The sequence below is a fragment of the Garra rufa genome, chromosome 22 (genome assembly GCF_049309525.1).
Source record: "Garra rufa chromosome 22, GarRuf1.0, whole genome shotgun sequence".
NCBI lineage: Eukaryota > Metazoa > Chordata > Actinopteri > Cypriniformes > Cyprinidae > Garra > Garra rufa.
In genome coordinates, this window is record NC_133382.1 from 8,728,936 (window position 1) to 8,755,633 (window position 26,698).

The window sequence follows — 26,698 nt, forward strand, 5'->3', positions numbered from 1 at the left end:
GACAATACAGCCTGCCAGCCAGGCAGTCGGTCGGCATTGGTTCATCCCGCGGACCGGGAGCCGCCGGTCTGCTCGTGGGTCATGAAGTGCCCTCCGGCGCTCGTCGCTCCTGGACCACCCTCCGGGAAAAAAGGCGGCGCTCGCTCCACAGACTCACAGGGTAAGGTTGCATCCGCCAGCTCGATGGCCTCCACTAGCTCTGCAATGGTGGTCGGGTTTCGCATACCCACAGCTTGCCGGTGTGATTTTTAGTACCTATCTGCATTTTTGCATGTGCAAGTCTTTTCTATTTCATTCATTCATTTACTCATTCTATGCAGTCTTCATAGTTGTTTGACTTTCAGAAGCAGAGTTGAGTGGTCTCAATAGGGTTTGCCAAATAAAATGTATTCATGCAGTAGTCATGGACTGACAGAATTTTCCACATAAATTTTAAGAAAAAAAAAGTTTAAAAATATCCTGCTCTTCTCATTCTCTTCTCGTTATGAGAGAACACAGCTGGCAGTCTGCTTTGGGTGCCATTCTTGTGTGACCTATAATATATAAGAATCAATTTGCAATGGATGGGTAGCCCTGAATTAGAATAATCCCATTGTGAATTCTTTTCTTAAGCATAAAATAGCACAAGGTTAAGAGGCAATTATAATAAGTCCTATTATTGGTTTATCAAGCCAATAACAAATTGGGAAACAGCTTATAGAGAAAGTGATTAAGAGTAAAGCTCATAGACATCATAAACATTCATTTACATTATTTTTTGTGATAAAAAAAAAAATCATTACCACATATGGATGTTAAAGGGATAGTTCACATGAAAATAAGTACTAAGGACCGCGTTAAAATAATGACATCAGTGGTTCAAGCGTGATTTAATGAAGCTTTGACAATACTGACGTTTTGATGTAGAAACCTGGATGCACAGCGCCTTGTTTACAGTCAGAGGAATGCACATGCATGCATGGTACTCAATAATATCTTAATTTCTGTTCCAAAGATGAACAGAGGTCTTACCGGTTTGGAACAACATGAGGGTGAGTAATTAATAACTGAATTTTCATGTAGGCATACCGAAATAATATTACTAAGAATTACCAAAAGAAAACACACACACACACACACACACACACACACACACACACACACACACACACACACACAAGTTTCAATCAGTCAATCAATCAATAAGAGGACAACTTGAAGTTGAACGCATTCAGGCAACATGTTTCATTTGGTGTGTCTTGCAGTCTGAGGTACATTGTCTGAACATTGAGAAATACAGAGGTGAAGTCCGACATGTCCCTGTTGGCAGTATGAGGATATGAGGTACTGGTAATCCTGTTGTGTGCAGCTCCCTGAGCGCTGTGGTAAAGTGACAATATTTACTGGCCATCACAGTCCAGGGACTTTTAACCCTCTGTGATAAGTGTGGCAACCTACACTTCACTATTCAAAAACAAAACTAACATATTGTTAAAAATAAGATCTTTAAAATAACCAATAACTTTAAGCCTTATGACATTTCTTCTTTTGAGTGTTTTATTAGTTTAATTATTTTGTCAAAACAGTTTTTCCTGGAGTCCCAGGGTCCTTTGTTTGTTTGTTTGTTTGTTTATCTACTTCCTTTTTCTTTTTTTTCTTTTTTTATAAATGAACTTAAGAAAAATGCCTAAACCTGGTTTCATGTACAGTACGTTCAGTAGAAATACACGCAACTATATTCTTTGTAAAGGGCAAGAAAAGTTCTTACAATGTGTTACAACAGTTCATAAAATAACTATTTATTTTAAATCATGTTTATCAAAAGTAAACAGAAATTGATTGAATGATTGATTGTTGGGGTTATTTTGTATTAATAATTACAATAAATAAAAATTAAATTGTTAATGTATACTGCATTAACTATATTTGCACTAACTACTCAAATGTACAGTATGTCACAAAAGTAAGTACACCCCTCACAATTTAGCAACCATTTTAGTATATCTTCTCAAGGTACAATACTATAGAAATGAAACTTGGATATGTTTTAAAATAGTCTATGTGCAGCTTGTGTAGTAGTATAGATTTATTGTCCCCTGAAAATTACTCAACATACAGCCATTATTGTCAAAATAGCTGGCAACAAGGATGCCTCACAGGTGCTTAATAGGGTTCAGGTCTGGAGAAATACTTGGCCAGCTTCACCTTTAGCTTCCTCAGCAAGGCAGTTGTCATCTTGGTGGTGTGTCTGGGATCATTGTCATGTTGGAAAACTGCCATTTAGCCTAGTTTCTGGAGGTAAGGCATCATGTTCTGCTTCAGAATGTACAGTACATAATGGAATCCATGTTTCCCTCAATGAACTGCAGCTCCCCAGTACCAGCAGCCCCAGACCATGATGCTACCTCCACCATTCTTGACTGTAGGCAAGATACAATTTTCTTGGTACTCCTCACCAGGGCATCACCACACATATTGGACACCATCTGAGCCAAAGAAGTTTATCTTAATCTCATCAGACCACAGGACATGGTTCCAGTAATTCATGCTCTTGGACAGGTTGTCTTCAGCCGACTTGTTGCAGTGTGCGGCATATGGTCTGAGCACTGACAAGCTGACCTTCTACTTCTGCAACCTTTAAAGCAATGCTGGCAGCACTTATGCATCTGTTTTTTGAAGCCAGGTTCTGCACCTGACGCACAGAATGAGTGCTCAACTTGGTTGATCGACCCTTGCAAGGCCTGTTCCGAATGAAACCCATCTTGGAAAACCTCTGTATGACCCTGACCACCGTAGTGTAACTCGGTTTCAGGGTGTTACTAAACATCTAATAGCCTTGGCCATCTTTGTGGAGAGCAACAATTCTAATTCTCAAATCCTCAGAGAGTTCTTTGCCATGAGGTACCATGTTGAACATCCAGTGGTCAGTATGGGACAATTGTATTTAAAGCACCTAATTTGAACTGATTTAGTGTGGTTTGTTTTTGCTTTTGCTTTTGTCAGGGCTGAATCAAAGTGTAATGAGACACCAGATTAGCTGTGGAGAACTACCTAAGATGAACTGGACAGGCTCTGCTGGGTCTCTCAGATCACACTGTTCCCAAGGGAGAAGTCGGTTCATGTCTTTGATATGAACTAAGCTGAGATTCATCACAGAGGAACACACTGGAGTGCTCTCTCAACCTGAGTTACATGCTCATGTGAGTGTGACATGTTGAGGGATTATCCAGCCTCCCAGAATTCCTGACTGAGAGGAAGCCAGATTCACACAGACAGAATGGGAAATCCGAAGAGCCAAAGAAACAGAATGGATTGTTTTTAGAGTGGTGCGAGCGTGAGGTGAGACACTGATGCGTAATGGTGTGTTTTCTTTGAAGCTGCTTCTTATGTGTGTAATCCGTGCAGTGACGATGTCACTGGCGGGAGTCATACGTTTTTTAATCCCATTTTATGAGGAGGATTTGCATGATCAATAAGAGTTGCTTCAAACGATGATGCCATGCATTATGTCATGCTTTGATTAACTTTTTTTTATTAATCGGATAAACTCATCAAGATCTGCAGACTGACTAAGGCTTAAGAGTACTTAAATCTAAATCATATGTCATGATCTCTTTGTGTTTAATTCAATGTTAAATGGGTATTTTTCTTTGTTTACCAGAATGACAGTCTAGTGGAATTTTCCATAAATCCACTCAATCTTCCTGAATATGTTAATCCATCCCACACATTTAACAACAGTTTTTTTTTTTTTTTTTTGAAAAATGTTTTACCATCACTGCAATTCTCTGCTATTGGTTGTTATTGCGCAACCTGTGACGTAATGTTTATCGCTTTTGGATAAAAGTGGCTCTGTTTCAAAACCTAATGAGCAACAAAGTAGGCGGCATTTCAAGGTGTCAGAGGCAGGTTCCCGAACATGAAGGATGCTCTAAAAAGTGGACAGCACAATTTTGCTGCCTATTAGGATATATGTAAATTTGGCTAAGTAGCATTGCATGTATTTTTCACGGAAAAAGCAATAACAGCATGCTTTTGGACAAGCTCAGTGAAAAATTTATCCAAAATGAAGGACAGAGTATTGAAATATAGTGTGTGGATGTGACCTGACATTATAGGGACCAATGTCCCCACAAGTGTCCCTATTCATTAGTACTGGAAATGTTTGACCTTGTGGGGATCATACTTATTATAATGATTTCCAGCTAGAAACTAGAACCCCCAGACTCTTTTGTAGCCTCCTGTAAATTGAGTAAGGAATAATTGACGACGGGCCGTTGAATTCTTAGAAAATAATGCACATTTCGTAGAATTCAACAGAATGTAGTCAATTATTCCACTTATACTACATTTACCACACCTCAAGACATCGTTCAGATGATATATTTCAAGACATTTGTCCGGTTTTTGTCCTTAAAACTCTATTGGGAGTAGGATTAATTTCTTACGCAGCTCATTCAACCCCTTCGTTGCTAAATCCAAGACATCATTTTAGACCTAGTAACGAACCTTGAGCGGTTGATAGCAAACTAATGCAGTTAATAATAAAATTTAGACAGACCGACAGATAGGCAGACAGAGAGAGATTAAGCTTGTGAATTACCTCTCTCAAGTCTGTGGGTCTCTCAAAAAGTGATTGGCAGCATCGTGAAACTTTAAATTAATTTTCTTGAAGACCACGCTGTTGTTACCTCACTTGTGAGAAATGTCATGTATTTTGAATTTGTTAATCGTCAGAAGAGCGCTAACAACAATGTATGCTAACGTGTGTGTAAACTGTATGTGTGTGCGCCTGTAAGGGAGAGAGTGGGAGAAATAGAGTATGTGCTTTCCGTACATAATAAAACTTAATATTGTGGCAAAAACATTGAAATAATCTGTTGTTTTTATCCTATTGTTTACTGTATGTATTTGTTTGGCCAGTGTCATTGTGGGTTTTGGTTATTTTGCTGTTTTAAGCTGTAAGGACCTTTGAAATAACTGAAATCGCCACTTTATAGAAACAACCTTTGTGCACAGCCGGCATTGTAGGCTACTCTCCCAGTTTCAGGAAACAGTCATGCGCTGCACACAGGAATATTTGCGTTGTTCTGTTCTGGAACAGTGATGTAAATATAAATTAACCACTGATTTTTAGTTGTGTACTCATTTGGAATGCCAAACAAAGTCGTTTTGCTTTTGCAACGAAACACACAGTGTCTCCTCAACATGGCGGCTGCTGCAGCAATACTTCAGCAAGAATAAAAGTTATGACTTCTTTCTCTGTGTATGCATTTGGGCACTGTTATGCAAATCTTCCCACACAGTGACGTAGATTTGTGGGGGCGTGTTTGAATGAGCCAATTTCAACTCATCACTTTTTTTTTCCATTTCCATTTTTTTTTTTAGCTTGCAGAAATACATCCCCGTTTGTGTGTGTGTGTGTGTGTGTGTGTGTGTGTGTGTGTGTGTGTGTGTGTGTGTGGTTCAGGTATAGACCTACCCTATGGGGACAAAATATCCCCACAAAAATGTCAATATGCAAAATCCTTGTCTTTGTGGGGACATTTTTGGTCCCCATGAGGAAACCAACTTATAAATCATACAGAATGTTGAAAGTTTTTTTGGAAATCTAAAAATGCAGAAAGTTTTGTATTGTTTAGAAAGTTTCCTGAAAGTTTAGCATGTAAGATTAAGGTAAGGTGATAGAGTTTGTACAGTAGAAAAAACATTACGCCTACACACACACATATAACGTGTGTGTGTGTGTTTCGTCGTGTTTTGTATTGATTATCCCAGTACAGCAACATTGACTCAACAAGTAATATGAGTTTGGGTCATGACTGTCTGTTTACTCAATCAAAGTTTAAATGAAAGCTTGCAGAATCAATGGCAAGCGTTCTTTCATGCACCTACCTCTACTCTTATTCACAATAGTGAGTTTTTTAAGGGGTTATGATTTGATTTGACTTGAGAGAAAGAGCAAGTGTGACTGAAAAAGGCATTGTACAATTCAGAGAAAGTTGAAGGTAAACAGCTTTGACATGTCTTACTGAACAAAAGTTGATAACATTTGCAAGAACTTCACTTTACCTTCCTTTTTTAAGGTTCAAAGGCATTTTGTCAGAGTGCCAGATCACTCTTTTTATTAGCGTCATAATAGACGGGCACTGTGTTTCCACTGTTGTTCAGTTGAATGTATGGCAATGAAGACAGTGTTCATCTGGACCTCTTCGGACCACTGACTGCTCAAACCAGTCACTTGTTAATTACAGCTACTGAAAAATCACCTAATCAGCTTATTGAGCATAGCAATGTTATTAAAATGCTAGAGCCTAAATGTAGAAATATGGGTAATTAGAAATAATAAGAGTTAATATTATCATAATGAAGCATATTAAGACAAATTGACATGCTTTCTGCCGACATCATCATTAAGAGTTGTTCCTGCCTAAAATTAGTGAAGCAGAACATAATACTTATTCATCATCAGAAACATGTTTCCTCTTTTCTTTTTTTTTTTCTCCCAGATTTTGCCATTACATTCATTAGGGTCTCTGAACAAATTCTCGCTTGCTTTTAATTTAATTTATTTTGTATTTATGTGTTTTTATTGGTTTGCTTTTTTTCATTGCACAAAAAGTGTACAAACTTAAACTTAGTGCTGACTTTTAAAGGTGTTACTCACAAAAAAAATCAGGTTTCCACACTGAAGTATAAGAAAATTATTAGAAAATGAGATAAAAAGTATGAGAAAAAATATATAGTATGACATTCTAGTAACAGAAAAAAATGAAAATTCTGTCATCATTTACTCATGTCATTAAATGACATCTTTTTTTTTGTCACTGATCGAGGCAGAACTTTTAATGATGTCTCAAAAATGACGAAGCATCAGATTTATCTTTTGCTGTTTGCTTTTTTTAAACAACAACTTTAGATGTGCCTATGATCTCGACATCTCTTGCTTTTTCTTCCTTTTTTAAAATCATCTCTGTCTCTTTTTTCATTGTTTATGAAGATAATATAAACATAACTTGTTCAAACAGCACTGAAATGCAGTATCTACCACTTAAACATGCACTGTAAAACAGTCCTTTATGTTTCTCAAGGATGAATTGCAACCAAGTGTGCCCCTCTTGTGCTTTTTGAACTAACATTCCGCAATGCTGACATGTGCTGGTTGTATCATGAAAATCTTAATAGAAGCTCTCTCTCATGATACAGAAGATACATAAGGAGAACCAAGGACAGTCACACTGATCTGATCTGACCTTGTCTTCTTATTTATAAATCAGTTGTGCCTTCATACATTTTCAAGTCAAAGTAAAGCACGAATGAAATGTCTATAGCTGCGTTACTGACCCTTATGGAAATGTGTATATCAAATATCTCTAGGTTGGGTATTAACTCTCCTGTTACCCTAAAATCCGCTAACACCTTTTTTCCACTGGGGTCAATTTGACCCCAGCAATTTAAAACCTCCAGAATATGATTTTTTTTTTTTTTTTTTTTTGCTAAAAGGTTAGTGTCAGGTAATTGATATCTTTGTTGACTACTTAACAACACTCTGAAACACACACCCCCACTTTCACTGTCAAACACCTGTGACAAAATCTCACTGACAGAGAACCTTTGCTTAGAGGCCATTTTCAATTGAGAGAGCAATTCAATTGACAGTGGTTCTCGCGGTACTACAGGTATGGTTGTGTTAGTTTTTATTTTTATTTTTATTATACTTAACATATAAAATTATAGTGCATATTATAAAATCATAGCATGTTATAGTGACCTCAATATCACCCAAAACAAATGTGTGTAAAGTTTTATATTTCTTATGTTTTATACAGCTAAAAGACCCTGGGGTCAAATTGACCCCAAAGAACACCGATGTGACAAAATGTGTACAGGGCATTGAAATAATCATCATCATCATTACGTCTACTGGCGTGTAGGGCAGCAACAAAGATCATCCACTTCTGCCTGTCTTTGGTCAGCTTTTCAATGGTGCCCCAGGTGTGGTTCAGGGTTTTCAGCTCTGCCTCTACTGTTCGCCGCCATGTGTTCTTTGGTCTTCCCCTCTTTCTTTTCCCCTCAGGGGTCCAGTGCAGGGCTGTCTTGGAGATGGAGGTGCAGTCCCTTCGCATAACATGGCCAATCCATCTCCATCGTCTTCTTGTGATGATGGTGTCCATGTCCTCTTGCTTGCATCGCTGGAGAAGGTCATGGTTGGAGATTTTCCTTGGCCAGAAGATGCGAAGGATCTTCCTAAGACTTGTGGTGTGGAAGGTAGACAGTTTGTTGAGGTCACCTTCAGTCATCCGCCAGCATTCCGACCTGTACAGCAGTGCTGACAGGACACAGCTCTGGTAGATTCTCAACTTGGTGTGGACACTGTATTGTGATGACCTCCAAACGTTGTTAAGGGTCATGAACACTGTCCTGGCCTTGTTGAGTCTGCTCTGAATGTCGTTTCCAGCGCCACCATCCTGTCTCACGATGCTGCCCAGGTAGGTGAAGCTTTCTGTGGTTGGCAACTCTTTACCATCTACCTTAACAGGAGCTGGTGAGTCGATGTTCAGTGTCATTACCTCTGTTTTTCTCTGGCTGATCTTCAACCCAACTTGTCTCGCGAAGGTGTTCAGACGGTTTGTCTTCTCCTGCATATGTTGATGGGTGTGGGATAACAGAGCCAGGTCATCTGCAAAGTCAAGGTCTTCAAGAGAAGAGAAGAGTGTCCATCGGATGCCTCTTGCCCCATCTTCTGTCGTGCATCTCATGACCCAGTCAATGGCCAGGTTGAAGAGCAGCACAGACATGACGCATCCTTGTCTGACTCCCGTCTTCACCTCAAAACGCAGATCACTGTTTCCCACGCTGCATGAGAAGTTGGTGTAGAAGCTCTTGATCAGTTCGACAATATGGTCTGGGATTCCATAGGCTCTCAAAATGTGCCAGAGGCTGTCCCTGTGGATGCTGTCAAATGCCTTCTCAAAGTCGACAAAGTTGATGTACAGCTGTCTCTGCCACTCTGTGCATTGTTCGATGATGTTGCGCAGAGCGAAGATCTGGTCAATACATCCTCTTCCTTGACGAAATCCGGCTTGTTCATTCCTCAGTGACTTGTCAACGGCGTCAGAAATCCGCTGCATGATGACCTTGGCAAGAATCTTGCTTGGTACTGACAGGAGGGTTATTCCGCGCCAGTTGTTACAGTCACTGAGGGCTCCTTTCTTGGTCGGCCTTGAACAGCTCAGCGTTGAGGTTGTCATGTCCAGGGGCTTTTCTGTTCTTAAGGGATCTGATTGCTGCCACGATTTCTTCCTTCCCAGGCGGGTCAGTGTTGATATCAAGGTCAGCACTGGCATCCTGTATGTCAGCTTCTTCTTCAGGCGGCGGTCTTTTGAGGACTTCCTGAAAGTGTTGTGCCCAACGTGCCTATTGTTCGTTTTCCGTTTTTAGCAGTCTGCCTTGTTTGTCTTTGATGGGGGGAGCACTGGCGCTGCCATGGTGTTTACCGCATAGAGCTTTGGTGATTCTGAACAGAGTGCCTTGTTCCCCTCGGTCGGCAGCGTCCTCTGCTTGCATTGCCAGGTTGTCCATGAAGGCTCGCTTGTCTGCTCTTACCATTCTTTCCACCGTCTTGTTAGCTTCTCTGTACTGTTGTAGGTATCTTTCCTGCAGTCTCCCTGATTTGGCTTCTGTCAGTTTTTTCTTAAGGTTACGTCTTTCGTCGATGGCCTTCCAGGTATTCTCAGCCAGCCATTCTTTTTTCTTTTTCCGTTTGTAACCCACACATGCTTCACTGCTTTTGGACTGTTTCGCTGTTTTCCCTACTTCCTGTTTGCCTTGCCTTGCCGCAGAGTGGTCTGTGTTTGTTGCTCCCTGCAGCTTCGGTTTTCTGTTGGATTCTCTGTCTTATTGTTAATTCTGCCGTTTTAAATTGATAGATATAGCTTAACTTGATTTCTGATCTTATCCATCAAACTAATCTGACTAATTTGATCGTTCGCCTTATTTTATAATCACGAGTGCAGCACGTTAGCATTCCATTAGCCAGTTAACTTTCTACTCGCACTCCATTCACGCTTTTAACTCTTGTTTACTATCTTTAGCATTACGTTAGCCGGTTAGCTTGTCATCTGCGTTCCATTCACGTTTTTTCTCTCGTGTTTAATATCGTTAGTACTCCTTTAGCCAGTTCCGTTCTGTTTTTTCAGGAATTCGAACAACAACAGTTGGTAAGTTGGAAACATTCCACAATCACGGTGAGTAATGGCTTCTTCTCCTACAATTGTAGTCTGCACTGCTTGCCACATGTATAGCTTATCTATCTCTGTCAGCAGTGAGCCTTATACATGTGATAAATGCAGGAATATAGTCAGGCTGACAGAGAAGATTTCAGAACTAGAATCACGCATCCAAACTTTAATAGAGGATAGTAAGAATGTGAGGGCCTTAGATACGGTTTTGGATGCGACTAGCTCAGAAAGCCCTGTACATTGTTCGGTTCCGGTAAAGACGCCCGTGCAGCAGGGCAACTGGGTGACTGTGAGACGGCATAGTCGCGGGTCAAAACACCGCTCTTCCGTTCCGATCAGAACATCAAACAGGTTCTCCCCACTCAGTGAAGCACCCACTGAGAAACCTGATGAAAGTGCTCTAGTAATTGACGATTCTATTGTACGGAACGTGAAAATAGAGACTCCAGCCACCATAGTCCAGTGTTTACCGGGAGCCAGAGCGCCTGACATCTTGGCAAATTTAAAAGTGCTGGCTAATGCTAAACGTAAATTCAGTAAGATTGTTATTCACATCGGCACTAATGATGTTCGACTTCGCTAGTCGGAGATCACTAAAAATAATGTTAAAGAGGTGTGTGAACTTGCAAATACGATGTCAGACACTGTAATATGCTCTGGTCCCCTCCCTGCTTACCGTGGTGACGAGATACACAGTAGACTGTGGTCACTCAATGGCTGGATGTCAAAGTGGTGCCCACGAAATAACATAGGTTTCATAGACAATTGGACGAGTTTCTGGGGCAGACCCGACCTGTTGAAAAGAGATGGTCTTCATCCCTCCGGATGTGGAGCATCTCTCCTATCTAGAAATATGGCACATAGTCTTAGCGTTTGCACTTGACTAACTGGGGCCCAGGTCAGGAAGCAGACAGACTGGCTAAACCGACCGTCTGCTAGCCGCCGCCTCACGTCACAGAAATCAGTTAATTCTCAGCACATAGAGACCCTTTCACCTAGATATCACACTATAGAGACTGTGTCTGTTCCCCAAGCAAGAAAATACAAAAAACACCTGAATCAAATCAAGACTAACAATTTAATTGATGTTCAACAAATAAAAAATATATATAATACAGAGAAACAATTGATAAAGCTTGGCTTATTGAATATCAGGTCCCTTTCTACGAAAGCACTTTTTGTAAATGATATGATCACTGATCATAAGCTAGATGTGCTCTGTTTGACAGAAACCTGGCTAAAACCAGACGATTACATTATTTTAAACGAGTTCACCCCCCAAGATTACTGTTATAAACATGAACCGCGTCTAAAAGGTAAAGGGGGAGGTGTTTCTACTATGTATAGCAATATTCTCAATGTCTCTCAGAGAAAGGGCTTCAAATATAACTCGTTTGAAGTAATGGTGCTTCATATAGCATTATCCAGAGAAACAAGTGCTAATGATAAATCCGCCGTGACGTTTGTACTAGCTACAGTTTACAGGCCACCAGGGCACCATACAGACTTTATTAAAGAATTTGCTGATTTTCTATCCGAGTTAGTGTTGGCCGCAGATAAAGTCTTAATAGTGGGTGATTTTAACATCCATGTTGATAATGAAAAAGATGCATTAGGAAAAGCATTTATAGATATTTTGAACTCTATTGGGGTTAGACAACACGTGTCAGGTCCTACTCATTGCCGAAATCATACTCTAGATTTAATACTGTCACGTGGAATTGATGTTAATGGTGTTGAAATTCTGCAGCAAAGCGATGATATCTCAGATCATTATCTAGTCTCTTGTATACTCCAGATAGCTAAAACTGTAAATTCAACTCCTTGCTACAAGTACGGTAGAACCATCACTTCTACTACAAAAGACTGATTTGTAAGTAATCTTCCTGACTTATCTGAATTCCTCAGCATATCCAATAGCTCAGAAAAACTTGATGATGTAATAGAAACTATGGAATCACTCTTTTCTAGCACTTTAGATACAGTTGCTCCAGTGCGCTTAAAAAAGATTAAGAAAAACAGTGTAACACCGTGGTATAACGATCACACTCGCGCCCTAAAGAGAAAAGCACGAAAAATGGAACGCAGCTGGAGGAAAACAAAACTAGAGGTTTTTCGTACTGCTTGGCGTGAATGCAACTTATCTTATAGAAAAGCATTAAAAACTGCCAGATCGGATTACTTTTCGTCTCTCTTAGAAGAAAACAAACATAACCCTAGGTATTTGTTCAATACTGTGGTTAAATTAACGAAAAATATAGCAGAAACAGGTGCAGACATTTCCCAACAGCACAGCAGTAATGACTTTATGAAGTACTTTACCTCCAAGATAGACACTATTAGAGATAAAATTGTAACCATACAGCCGCCCGCTACAGTATCGCATCAGATGCGTTGTAGATCTCCTGAGGAACAATTCCACTCATTCTCTATTATAGGAGAGGAAGAATTGTATAAAATTGTTAAATCATCTAAACCTACAACATGCATGTTAGACCCTATTCCATCTAAGCTACTAAAGGAGGTACTTCCAGAAGTCATAGATCCTCTTCTGAATATTATTAATTCGTCACTATCATTAGGATATGTTCCCAAAACCTTCAAACTGGCTGTTATTAAGCCACTCATTAAAAAACCACAACTTGACCCCAATGAACTAATTAACTACAGACCAATTTCGAATCTCTCTTTTCTGTCAAAGATACTAGAAAAGGTAGTATCCTCACAATTATGCTCCTTCTTAGAGAAAAATGGTATCTGTGAGGATTTCCAGTCAGGTTTTAGACCATATCATAGTACTGAGACTGTTCTAATTAGAGTAACAAATGAGCTGCTCTTGTCAACCGATCGTGGTTGCATCTCTCTATTAGTACTACTGGATCTTAGTGCTGCGTTTGATACTATTGACCACAACATTCTTTTAAATAGATTTGAAAATTATGTAGGCATTAATGGTAGTGCACTGGCTTGGTTCGAATCGTACTTATCAGACCGTCATCAGTTTGTGGCAATAAATGAAGAGGTATCATTTAAATCAAGTGCAGTATGGAGTACCTCAAGGCTCAGTACTAGGGCCATTACTTTTTTACGCTTTACATGTTACCCTTGGGAGATATCATCAGGAAACATGGTGTTAGCTTTCATTGTTACGCTGATGATACTCAGCTCTATATTTCTTCGCAGCCCGGCAAAACATATCAATTCGAAAAACTAACAGAATGCATAGCTGATATTATAAACTGGATGGCGAGTAACTTCTTACTGTTAAATTCTGAAAAAACAGAGGTGTTAATTATTGGACCTAAAACCTCCACAAGTAATAACCTAAAACACAGTCTAATACTAGATGGGTGCTCTGTAAATTCGTCGTCATCAGTTAGGAACCTAGGCGTCCTATTCGATAGCAATCTCTCCTTTGAAAGCCACATTTCTAGCATTTGCAAAACCGCATTTTTCCATCTTAAAAATATATCGAAATTACGACCTATGCTATCAATGTCAAATGCTGAAACATTAATTCATGCGTTCATGACCTCAAGGGTAGATTATTGTAATGCTTTATTGGGTGGTTGTTCTGCACGCTTAATAAACAAACTCCAGCTGGTCCAAAATGCAGCAGCTAGAGTTCTTACTAGAACTAGAAAGTATGAGCATATTAGCCCGGTTCTGTCAGCACTGCATTGGCTCCCTATAAAATATCATATAGATTTTAAAATCTTGCTAATTACTTATAAAGCCCTCAATGGTTTAGCTCCTCAGTACTTGAGCGAGCTTCTATCGCATTATAGTCCCTCACGTCCGCTGCGTTCTCAAAATTCTGGCAATTTGATAATACCTAGAATATCAAAATCAACTGCCGGCGGCAGATCATTTTCTTATCTAGCGCCTAAACTCTGGAACAATCTACCAAACACTGTTCGGGAGGCAGACACACTCTGTCAGTTTAAATCTAGATTAAAGACACATCTCTTTAACCTGGCTTACACATAAAACATTAACACATTCCTATAATTCAAATCCGTTAAAGGATTGTTAGGCTGCATTAATTAGGTCAACCGGAACCGAAAACACCTCACATTACATCTGATGCACTCGTTGCATCGTAAAAAGAATGGCATCTATGCTAATATTAGTCTGTTTCATTCTTATTCCGAGGTCACCGTAGCCACCAGACCCAGCCTGTATCCGGATCAGATGGTCACTGCAGTCCCACGGATCCAGTCCGCACCGGCTTAGATCATGGATCACCACCTGGAGATGACTTCAGTAGCCATGGATGTCAACCAGATGAGCTCCAGAGACCGATCATCAATGAAGACCTCGCCAACCTAGATAGCCATCGGTACTACACCACAGGAACCTGATGAGTTCTCTACAATTGGACATTGGTACAAACTGCTGGTTTCATCTGGCCAGAGGAGAACTGGTCCCCCGACTGAGCCTGGTATCTCCCAAGGTTTTTTTCTCCATTTCTGTCACCTGTGGAGTTTTGGTTCCTTGCCGCTGTCGCCTCTGGCTTGCTTAGTTGGGGACATTTTCCAGCGATATCGTATACTATTTGAACTGAACTGACGATGATATCACTGAATTCATTGATGAACTGCCTTTAACTGAAAATTGATTATCTTCAATAATGCGTTACTTACACACTATTGTTCTGTTTAAATACTGTGCAGTTGCTTTGACACAATCTGTATTGTTACAAGCGCTATATAAATAAAATATAAATAAAGGTGACTTGGAGTACAATGAAGCCACCTGTTCCCACTGCTTGTTGGTCTCATCTGCCCTTCCTGCTTCTTCATCTAGGGCTTGCAGTGCCTGAAACCTGTTCCTCACTTGTACCACAAAAGCAGTCTTCACCTTGGTGTCTCGCAGCCTGCTGACATCAAAGTGTTTCCGCATGGTTGTCTTGCGGCCTGTGGTCTGCAATTTTAGTCTTATCAGTGCAGTCACAAGGTGATGATCGCTGCCGACGTCCGCCCCTCTTTTCACCTTGATGTCCAGCAACGACCGCCTCCATGTGCCATTGATCATGAGATGGTCAATCTGGTTCTTGTCTCTTCCATTGGGTGAACACCAGGTCAGCTTGTGGATGTCCCGATGAGGGAACAGGGTTCCACCGATGACCATGTGGTTCAAGGTGCAGAACTCCACCAGGCGCTCCCCGTTGTCGTTCATGACACCACATCCATGTGTCCCCATGGCTCTGTCATGGTGAGTGTTGTTACTCCCCACCTTGGCATTGAGGTCTCCCAAGATGACGATGAGGTCATGACGTGGAGCTGCTTCCAGTTCGGGCTGGAGCTGCTCATAAAACACATCCTTGGCCTCCTCGTCACCATCGTTTGTTGGGGCATAGCACTGGATCAGGGTGATGTTGACGTGTCATCCTCTCATCCTGGCACTCATGAGTCTGCTGCTAACCGGCTTCCACTGCATCAGGGATTTCTCTGTTCCTCTGCGAAGGATGATAGCAATATTCTCAATGTCTCTCAGAGAAAGGGCTTCAAATATAACTCGTTTGAAGTAATGGTGCTTCATATAGCATTATCCAGAGAAACAAGTGCTAATGATAAATCCGCCGTGACGTTTGTACTAGCTACAGTTTACAGGCCACCAGGGCACCATACAGACTTTATTAAAGAATTTGCTGATTTTCTATCCGAGTTAGTGTTGGCCGCAGATAAAGTCTTAATAGTGGGTGATTTTAACATCCATGTTGATAATGAAAAAGATGCATTAGGAAAAGCATTTATAGATATTTTGAACTCTATTGGGGTTAGACAACACGTGTCAGGTCCTACTCATTGCCGAAATCATACTCTAGATTTAATACTGTCACGTGGAATTGATGTTAATGGTGTTGAAATTCTGCAGCAAAGCGATGATATCTCAGATCATTATCTAGTCTCTTGTATACTCCAGATAGCTAAAACTGTAAATTCAACTCCTTGCTACAAGTACGGTAGAACCATCACTTCTACTACAAAAGACTGATTTGTAAGTAATCTTCCTGACTTATCTGAATTCCTCAGCATATCCAATAGCTCAGAAAAACTTGATGATGTAATAGAAACTATGGAATCACTCTTTTCTAGCACTTTAGATACAGTTGCTCCAGTGCGCTTAAAAAAGATTAAGAAAAACAGTGTAACACCGTGGTATAACGATCACACTCGTGCCCTAAAGAGAAAAGCACGAAAAATGGAACGCAGCTGGAGGAAAACAAAACTAGAGGTTTTTCGTACTGCTTGGCGTGAATGCAACTTATCTTATAGAAAAGCATTAAAAACTGCCAGATCGGATTACTTTTCGTCTCTCTTAGAAGAAAACAAACATAACCCTAGGTATTTGTTCAATACTGTGGTTAAATTAACGAAAAATATAGCAGAAACAGGTGCAGACATTTCCCAACAGCACAGCAGTAATGACTTTATGAAGTACTTTACCTCCAAGATAGACACTATTAGAGATAAAATTGTAACCATACAGCCGCCCGCTACAGTATCGCATCAGATGCGTTGTAGATCTCCTGAGGAACAATTCCACTCATTCTCTATTATAGGAGAGGAAGAATTGTATAAAATTGTTAAATCATCTAAACCTACAACATGCATGTTAGACCCTATTCCATCTAAGCTACTAAAGGAGGTACTTCCAGAAGTCATAGATCCTCTTCTGAATATTATTAATTCGTCACTATCATTAGGATATGTTCCCAAAACCTTCAAACTGGCTGTTATTAAGCCACTCATTAAAAAACCACAACTTGACCCCAATGAACTAATTAACTACAGACCAATTTCGAATCTCTCTTTTCTGTCAAAGATACTAGAAAAGGTAGTATCCTCACAATTATGCTCCTTCTTAGAGAAAAATGGTATCTGTGAGGATTTCCAGTCAGGTTTTAGACCATATCATAGTACTGAGACTGTTCTAATTAGAGTAACAAATGAGCTGCTCTTGTCAACCGATCGTGGTTGCATCTCTCTATTAGTACTACTGGATCTTAGTGCTGCGTTTGATACTATTGACCACAACATTCTTTTAAATAGATTTGAAAATTATGTAGGCATTAATGGTAGTGCACTGGCTTGGTTCGAATCGTACTTATCAGACCGTCATCAGTTTGTGGCAATAAATGAAGAGGTATCATTTAAATCAAGTGCAGTATGGAGTACCTCAAGGCTCAGTACTAGGGCCATTACTTTTTTACACTTTACATGTTACCCTTGGGAGATATCATCAGGAAACATGGTGTTAGCTTTCATTGTTACGCTGATGATACTCAGCTCTATATTTCTTCGCAGCCCGGCAAAACATATCAATTCGAAAAACTAACAGAATGCATAGCTGATATTATAAACTGGATGGCGAGTAACTTCTTACTGTTAAATTCTGAAAAAACAGAGGTGTTAATTATTGGACCTAAAACCTCCACAAGTAATAACCTAAAACACAGTCTAATACTAGATGGGTGCTCTGTAAATTCGTCGTCATCAGTTAGGAACCTAGGCGTCCTATTCGATAGCAATCTCTCCTTTGAAAGCCACATTTCTAGCATTTGCAAAACCGCATTTTTCCATCTTAAAAATATATCGAAATTACGACCTATGCTATCAATGTCAAATGCTGAAACATTAATTCATGCGTTCATGACCTCAAGGGTAGATTATTGTAATGCTTTATTGGGTGGTTGTTCTGCACGCTTAATAAACAAACTCCAGCTGGTCCAAAATGCAGCAGCTAGAGTTCTTACTAGAACTAGAAAGTATGAGCATATTAGCCCGGTTCTGTCAGCACTGCATTGGCTCCCTATAAAATATCATATAGATTTTAAAATCTTGCTAATTACTTATAAAGCCCTCAATGGTTTAGCTCCTCAGTACTTGAGCGAGCTTCTATCGCATTATAGTCCCTCACGTCCGCTGCGTTCTCAAAATTCTGGCAATTTGATAATACCTAGAATATCAAAATCAACTGCCGGCGGCAGATCATTTTCTTATCTAGCGCCTAAACTCTGGAACAATCTACCAAACACTGTTCGGGAGGCAGACACACTCTGTCAGTTTAAATCTAGATTAAAGACACATCTCTTTAACCTGGCTTACACATAAAACATTAACACATTCCTATAATTCAAATCCGTTAAAGGATTGTTAGGCTGCATTAATTAGGTCAACCGGAACCGAAAACACCTCACATTACATCTGATGCACTCGTTGCATCGTAAAAAGAATGGCATCTATGCTAATATTAGTCTGTTTCATTCTTATTCCGAGGTCACCGTAGCCACCAGACCCAGCCTGTATCCGGATCAGATGGTCACTGCAGTCCCACGGATCCAGTCCGCACCGGCTTAGATCATGGATCACCACCTGGAGATGACTTCAGTAGCCATGGATGTCAACCAGATGAGCTCCAGAGACCGATCATCAATGAAGACCTCGCCAACCTAGATAGCCATCGGTACTACACCACAGGAACCTGATGAGTTCTCTACAATTGGACATTGGTACAAACTGCTGGTTTCATCTGGCCAGAGGAGAACTGGTCCCCCGACTGAGCCTGGTATCTCCCAAGGTTTTTTTCTCCATTTCTGTCACCTGTGGAGTTTTGGTTCCTTGCCGCTGTCGCCTCTGGCTTGCTTAGTTGGGGACATTTTCCAGCGATATCGTATACTATTTGAACTGAACTGACGATGATATCACTGAATTCATTGATGAACTGCCTTTAACTGAAAATTGATTATCTTCAATAATGCGTTACTTACACACTATTGTTCTGTTTAAATACTGTGCAGTTGCTTTGACACAATCTGTATTGTTACAAGCGCTATATAAATAAAATATAAATAAAGGTGACTTGGAGTACAATGAAGCCACCTGTTCCCACTGCTTGTTGGTCTCATCTGCCCTTCCTGCTTCTTCATCTAGGGCTTGCAGTGCCTGAAACCTGTTCCTCACTTGTACCACAAAAGCAGTCTTCACCTTGGTGTCTCGCAGCCTGCTGACATCAAAGTGTTTCCGCATGGTTGTCTTGCGGCCTGTGGTCTGCAATTTTAGTCTTATCAGTGCAGTCACAAGGTGATGATCGCTGCCGACGTCCGCCCCTCTTTTCACCTTGATGTCCAGCAACGACCGCCTCCATGTGCCATTGATCATGAGATGGTCAATCTGGTTCTTGTCTCTTCCATTGGGTGAACACCAGGTCAGCTTGTGGATGTCCCGATGAGGGAACAGGGTTCCACCGATGACCATGTGGTTCAAGGTGCAGAACTCCACCAGGCGCTCCCCGTTGTCGTTCATGACACCACATCCATGTGTCCCCATGGCTCTGTCATGGTGAGTGTTGTTACTCCCCACCTTGGCATTGAGGTCTCCCAAGATGACGATGAGGTCATGACGTGGAGCTGCTTCCAGTTCGGGCTGGAGCTGCTCATAAAACACATCCTTGGCCTCCTCGTCACCATCGTTTGTTGGGGCATAGCACTGGATCAGGGTGATGTTGACGTGTCGTCCTCTCATCCTGGCACTCATGAGTCTGCTGCTAACCGGCTTCCACTGCATCAGGGATTTCTCTGTTCCTCTGCGAAGGATGATGGCAACACCCTCGTGGTGCCAATCGTCCTCCCTTCCAGAGTACAGTACCGCCTCGCCTGTGCTGGTTTTCATTTTACCTGATCTGGTCCACCTGCTCTCGCTGACCCCCAGGATGTGCAGGCTATATCGTCTCATCTCCGCCGTGATCTGTGCCAGTTTGCCCATTTCGTACATAGTACGAACATTCCAGAATCCAATTCTGGTTTTGGACTTGGCGCTTAGGACTTCCATCTTCCTGTCAGTGGCTGCCTTTCGGCTTTCACCACTGTCATTCATACGAGTCACCAGATGGGACTCTGGAGGACCACTGCAGCCAGATGCGGAGTTTTTCTTTGTTGCTGTTTCTGTAACGTTTGGGTTTTTTTATGGGTCGGGGTTGTTAGCCCTGAGCCCAACCCCCGAGCCTGGAGGACCGGGGTGCATGCTTCGTCTGGCTCCTCCCCCTCAACCTGTCCGGCTAGATTGGACCTGCCAGGAGCACTAGGCTCCCGCCGGCATAGCTCTTGGGATCACAAGAACACGTAAGCCTCGCCGCCACGACAAGGCGTTGCACCATGGGAGGCACTGAAATAATAATATCATGTTAATTTTATGTTTACCAAGTTTCCCCATTAAATTAGGAAAAGTCATTCAATCTGAAGCAAAAAAAAAATTCAATTATATATGTACATACGTTAAACATTGAATGGGGTCAAATTGACCCCAAGGATAACAGGAGGGTTAAGAAACAGCTCTTATTATGATTTTTTTTAAAGTACTGAACCAAACAGTATTTATGATATTTATTTAACAGCTAAATGCTGAATCTTTTATTAAAGGGTTTTATTAAAGGGTTCCTATTATGCTCTTTTACAAAGTCTTTATTTTGTTTTGGGGGTGTACTAGAACATGCTCTCATGCTTGGTAGCTCGAAAAACGCATTATTTTTCACATAATTTACATTATTACAATAGCTTTCTCCCCAGCCTGGCACAAATGGCTTGATTAGTTCCGGGTTTGATGAAGGCCCACCTTCCGAAAAACGAAATGTGTTGTGATTGGTTAGCAGTCACACTGCATTGCGATTGGCGTACATCTTAGACGGTGTTTCAGTCCTGCCACGCCCCTTTCCAAAGCAGCAAGTTTCAACTGTGCAAGCTAGATTAAAGTGCTTCTTACGTTTTAAATATGGATATTTTTCTTACAAAAACACATCAGTTCGCTACAGGTGGCTTTTAATTAACCGACACACACACACAGAGCCACTCCCACGATAGTTGATTGACATGAGCGCCTTACCTTAGACCCGCCCTCACCGAGCTGAAACAGTCCGACTTCGATCGCCATTGTGACGACTCAGGTGTAGGGGAAGACAAGAGTGTCTCCGATTGAGTGATTGAGGTGTTCTGTTGTTGGATGTAATAATGAACATAGCAGTCGTCATTTACTCCCAACATCTGAGCCACTGAAGACACAGAGGATAACGTTACTTTCGTTTTTAAAAAGCGCCGATCCCAATTTACATATGCGTTTATGTTCGTGCAAATCCTTCCTGATACAGCTTCACCCACAGCAGACAACATCCACAACATCTTTGCAAATGGCCTTTCTTAATAATGAGCTTGTTGGCAAGTTTAGCTGCTAAAAGTGGCTAAAGTAAACATTACGGCTCATAATCCCACGGCAGAGAGGGGCGGGGCGAGCAGAGCTCATTTGCATTTAAAGGACCATGCAATAAAACAAGTTGATTTTTTTGCAGAGCTAATTTTGACAAGATAAAATTTTTACACTACTATTGAGAATTTTTAACCAAAGTATATTATAGACTTTTAATTAAGACCCTAAAGAATCATATGAATTGGTGGAAAATGGGCATCCTATGACCACTTTAAACAACTTTTGTTTAAAGAAGAAAGAAAATGAAACGTCTGTAGAGCAAAATAACAAGAATAGTGGAAAATTCATTTTTAATAAAATGCTATTTTTTTAAGTAATATTAATTAAATGATAACGAAAGATAATCTAAATTAAAATTTGCTCTAATGAGCATAAGATTAATGATAAAGACACAGGATCGAGGCAGATCAGTCACAGTCCCTCATACTGGGACAGACAGACACATACTGTGTTGCAATCACACTTCATTCATTGTTTGGTAAATTATCTAATTTGTGCCGCATCTGTTTAATTCTGAGATTATACTTTTTCCAGATGACAATGCAGATCGTTCTTGATTTTTGCTTTGATGGCAGTAAAGAATTAAGGAACATTCTATGATCAAAATGGACATTTCTCAATGTTTCACAGATGAAAGAAAGTCATGCAGGTTTGGAACAACCGAAGGGGTGAGTAAATGATGACAATTTTTATTTTTGGCTGAACTACATCTTTAAAAAACTGGAGATTCCCATCCTTATCACAACTCAAGCTTTCTTGCACCTGCACATAGTATCAACTCATAGTTTGATGACTTTTCATTCATATGTGACCCTGGACCACAAAACCAGTCTTAAGTCGCTGGGGTATATTTGTAGCAATAGCCAAAAATACATTGTATGGGTCAAAATTATTGATTTTTCTTTTATGCCAAAAATCATTAGGAAATTAAGTAAAGATCATGTTCCATGAAGATTTTTTGTAAAATTCCTACTGTAAACATATCAAAATGTAAATTTTGATTAGTAATATGTATTGTTAAGAACTTAATTTGGAGAACTTTAAAGGTGATTTTCTCAGTATTTTGATTTTTTTGCACCCTCAGATTCCAGATTTTCAAATAGATGTATCTCGGCCAAATATTGTCCTATTCTAACAAACCATACATCAATAGAAAGCTTATTTATTGATACATCTCAGTTTTGTAAAATTTAACCTTATGACTGGTTTTGTGGTCCAGGGTCACATATGAATTGCTGGGTTCAATGAAACCAGCCCATTAGAGAAGCAGTGATCATCACTGGCCAATCAGAGGACGGGCACCTGAAAGAACCGCCGATTAAAACAAATCTTCATCTGGAGCTGGGGTCAGTGGACTGATGTGTTGGTGATGTCTCTCCGATTGCTTTGTCAGCTGTCAGCTTGTTCCCTCAGCCTGAGAGAAGCTTTGCACATGGTTGTCTGCTCTCATTAGACTCAACTGCTGAAAGTCTTTCCCAAATCGTCACCATGCCTCTGACGATTCCTCGTCCCACTAGCCATGAAACCTCTGCCAAACAGACCCCAGTTCTCAAGCATACAGGCACAGCTGATCTCGGTATATAAGACAGTGGCCCTAAAGACATTTGGACACTTAAACCACTCATGAAAATGTCATTGTGTTATATAACGATATCACACCAAATGGCGTTTGTTTTACAAAAATAAGTTTTTTAGCTTTTGAATACTATGTATCTTGTGGAGACAGTAGCTGCCGCTGGGCATGAAGTTTCTGTAACAGCTGGTCAAAGTTTCTTCCAAGTTTCAGGCATCAAAGCCTTCAGTTTATCCACACCACAGTATTGGCATTCTGACATTTTTCTCCCAGTTGCGGATTTTCTGGGCTCTGGGATGGCAATTCGAATAACTTTTTTTTCACCTCACATACATATGTATTTTTCATTAAGTATTCCTTTCTAAGGCAAGACTTGAGGTCATCCAGTTTATCTATTGGGAAACTCTAGGACTTTTTTTCCAAAAGATCATTTCTTTTCTGATTTGTTTTGCATCCAAAATTGGTTTGGACTTCATGATTCTATTAGTGAACAAAAACTCAACAACACCTCTGACATTGATGTTTTCACCTTCATGTTCTCCAGTACCCTGATGACTTCGCATTGTAAGCAAATGTCTAGGTTACGTATGTAACCCCTGTTCCCTGAGGACAGGGAACGAGACGCTGCGTCCTGGTTCAGGACACTATGGGAACTGCCTTCAGCATGACCGGTTCTGAAGCTCTAGTAAAACAACGACAATGAACTTGACATTGGCCAGCGCCAGCCCATGACGTCATTAACAAGGCGCCTACCAGTATAAAAGGGCGCTTGTGAATACATCAACCATCTTTTTGTCTGACGGAGACGTAAGTGGGGCCCGAAGCATGGCTACGAGACGCAGCGTCTTGTTCCCTGTCCTCAGGGAACAGGGGTTACATACGTAACCTAGACGTTCCCTTCCGGAGGGAACTCTACGCTGCGTCCTGGTTCAGGACACTACGGGAACGTTAATACCAACGCTGCCATGCTGAGGAGCAAGTGAACACCTGACTGATTGAGGAGTCAAGAGGGAACATCACTCCCCACTACCAGCGAGAAATCGCTTGGGCCGACGTCACAGCTAGCTCAGCTACCCAAGCACGGAACTCCTAGGAGTGGAGGCCTGATACTTCTAAGCGAGAGTAGGCCTAACTACACTCACCGCTACAGAAAGTAGTGAAGCTTGCATTAAAGCCTTCATACTGAGCGGGGGTTCTGAAGAGCGGAGGCTCCGAAAGACCCTCTAGATGAGAGGAAGCCTAGCAACACTCTGTGCTTGCGGGGAACTCTGGGAGTGGAGGTCAGAGACCTATCTACACTCAACACTGGAGGTGATTCATGAGGCTCCAAGAGCCTAAGCAATAGAACCACCTAAGTGGAGTTTCAGGAGAGTGAAGGCTTCTGCAGGAAGACTCTCAAATGAGAGGAAGCCTAGCGACACTCAGTCCTAAAAAATAGTGCTGTCTGGAGTGGAGTTGGAAAAACCCAGGGGTTTTTAGAACCAACTCTAGAATGGGAACGGAGAAATACTGCGTAACCCATACCTTACAGGTTTTTAGAAAAGAGCCCTACTCTTAGAGGGGGATCTTTGCCATTTCAGGTGGATTCCTGAAAGTGCCCAAAGACTCATGTGTTTGCACTTACCACCCTACATGGACTTTAGGGAGTGCTCAGAGCTTCCTGTGAGCACTCGCCACTACTGTGGACTTGAAAAGGTGCCCAGAGCATAGCGAGGGAAACACCCTAGATCATAACAGGCGGCAGCGAAGCCTGGAAATGGAGCTTTTCGGAGAACGGAGGCTTCAAGAAAACTCTCTGAATGAGAGGGAACCTGACAACGCTCAATCCATCAGCTCTTAAGAGTGGAGGTCTCAAACGTAACCCCTATTTGTGAGGGGAGACCTGACTACACTCACGGTTGCAAGTGCAGAAGCGGGGCTTCTGGAGAACGGAGGCTTCACCAAAGACTCTCTAGATGAGGGGAAGCCCAACAACGCTCAATCCGCCAGCTCTTTAAGAGTGGAGGTCTCAGAACTCTTGAGTGAGGAGAGACCTGGCTACACTCACGCTTGGAAGTACTAGAAACGGAGCTTCCGGGGAATGGAGGCTTCACAGAGACTCTCCAAAAATGAGAGGAAAGCCTGACAACGCTCAATCTCCCAGCTCTAAGGAGTGGAGATCTCATACCAATATATTTCAGAGAGGGGAGATCTAGCTACACTCACGTCTGGAAGTACTAGAAGCGGAGCTTCCGGGGAACGGAGGCTTCACAGAGACTCTCAAAAATGAGAGGAAAGCCTAACAACGCTCAATCTCCTAGCTCTAAGGAGTGGAGGTCTCACACCAAATTACTTCAGTGAGGGGAGGCCTAGCTACACTCACGCTTGGAAAGTGCTGGAAGCGGAGCTTCCGGGGAACAGAGGCTACAGAGGACTCTCTAGAATGAGAGGAACGCCTGACAATGTTCACACCCCTAGCTCTTAGGAATGGAGGTCTTCACACCCATACATTTCGATGAGGGGAGACCTAACTACACCCACACTCCGAAGCACTGGAAGCAGAGCTTCTGGAGAACGGAGGCCTCACCAAGACTCTTATAATGAGAGGAAGCCTAACAGCGCACGAACCTAAGGGAAGGTCATAAGAGTGGAGATCTCACCCAACATGCTCTCGGTGAGGGGAGACCTGACTACACTCAACGCTTTAGAGAATACCAGGACTCACAGCAGGGCCCAATGCTGAAAGCAGGGCTCTGTAGAGTGGAGGCTTTGAAACGTATCTCTAAAGAGAGAAAAAAGCCTGACAACACTCAGTCTTGGTGAGTGGTAGTCTAATAGTCCCTAGCAAGAGGTGCTCGAAAGTGGAGGTCTCAAATAGAAATCCTACTGAGGGGAGACCTGACTACACTCAATGCTACAAGTACATGAACTCACCCTAGAACCCACACACAGGATTCTGTAGAGTGGAGGCTTCAAGTCTCTGAAAGAGAGAGCCTTAACAACACTCAGCTTTGGCAGCGGGGCTCAAAGCATCGAACAAAGTAGTTAGCGAGGCCTAAACAGGCCTACCAGCTATATATATACCGTGAGGATGTACTATAAGCGGAGCACTAAGGGGAGCGAAGGCTGCAACTGGACGGTTCTCACAAAGAGAGAACACATCTAACAGCTCTAAGTCTGAACCGTGGGGAAGACCAAGAGCACGACCGACATCATAATCCTACATACTAAATTACCACCTGGACAGAGCTCTTAGCGCCTATACAGGGTTCAGGAGTGAACTCTGGAGGTCCAAGCCAGGGCTTTCGCCAAGGGAAGACCTACCACAATACGCTCAGTATAAAAGCGAGGCTCAAGGGAGCCTACCAGCTACTAGAACTGCCCAAATCTGATGGAGCTGTGAGAAATCTGCCTAAACAAGAACCTCCAGAGAGGGGAATCTCGTCAGCGCAACTCTCAGAGAGAGGAGGCCTGAATAAATCCTCACGGGGGGGGGGTTACTAAACTTTCCTCTCTCCCTAAAGAAACTTTTTTTTTTTTTTTTTAAACAGAGCCCTAGGGAGCGGGGCCTTCAATGCACTGACTCACAAAGAGAGGCAGCCCAAGCGCTCAACCCTAGGTTGCTTCTACTAATGAAAAAGGGTGGGAACCTACCCGAATCTCCC

At 41.7% G+C, this 26,698-nt stretch overlaps 1 pseudogene; it reads right to left on the bottom strand.

Moving 5' to 3' along the window:
* Nucleotides 1-41: 41 nt before the first annotated feature.
* On the bottom strand, nt 42-20,101 carry LOC141298344 (uncharacterized; annotated as a pseudogene).
* Between the last annotated feature and the right edge of the window lie 6,597 nt (nt 20,102-26,698).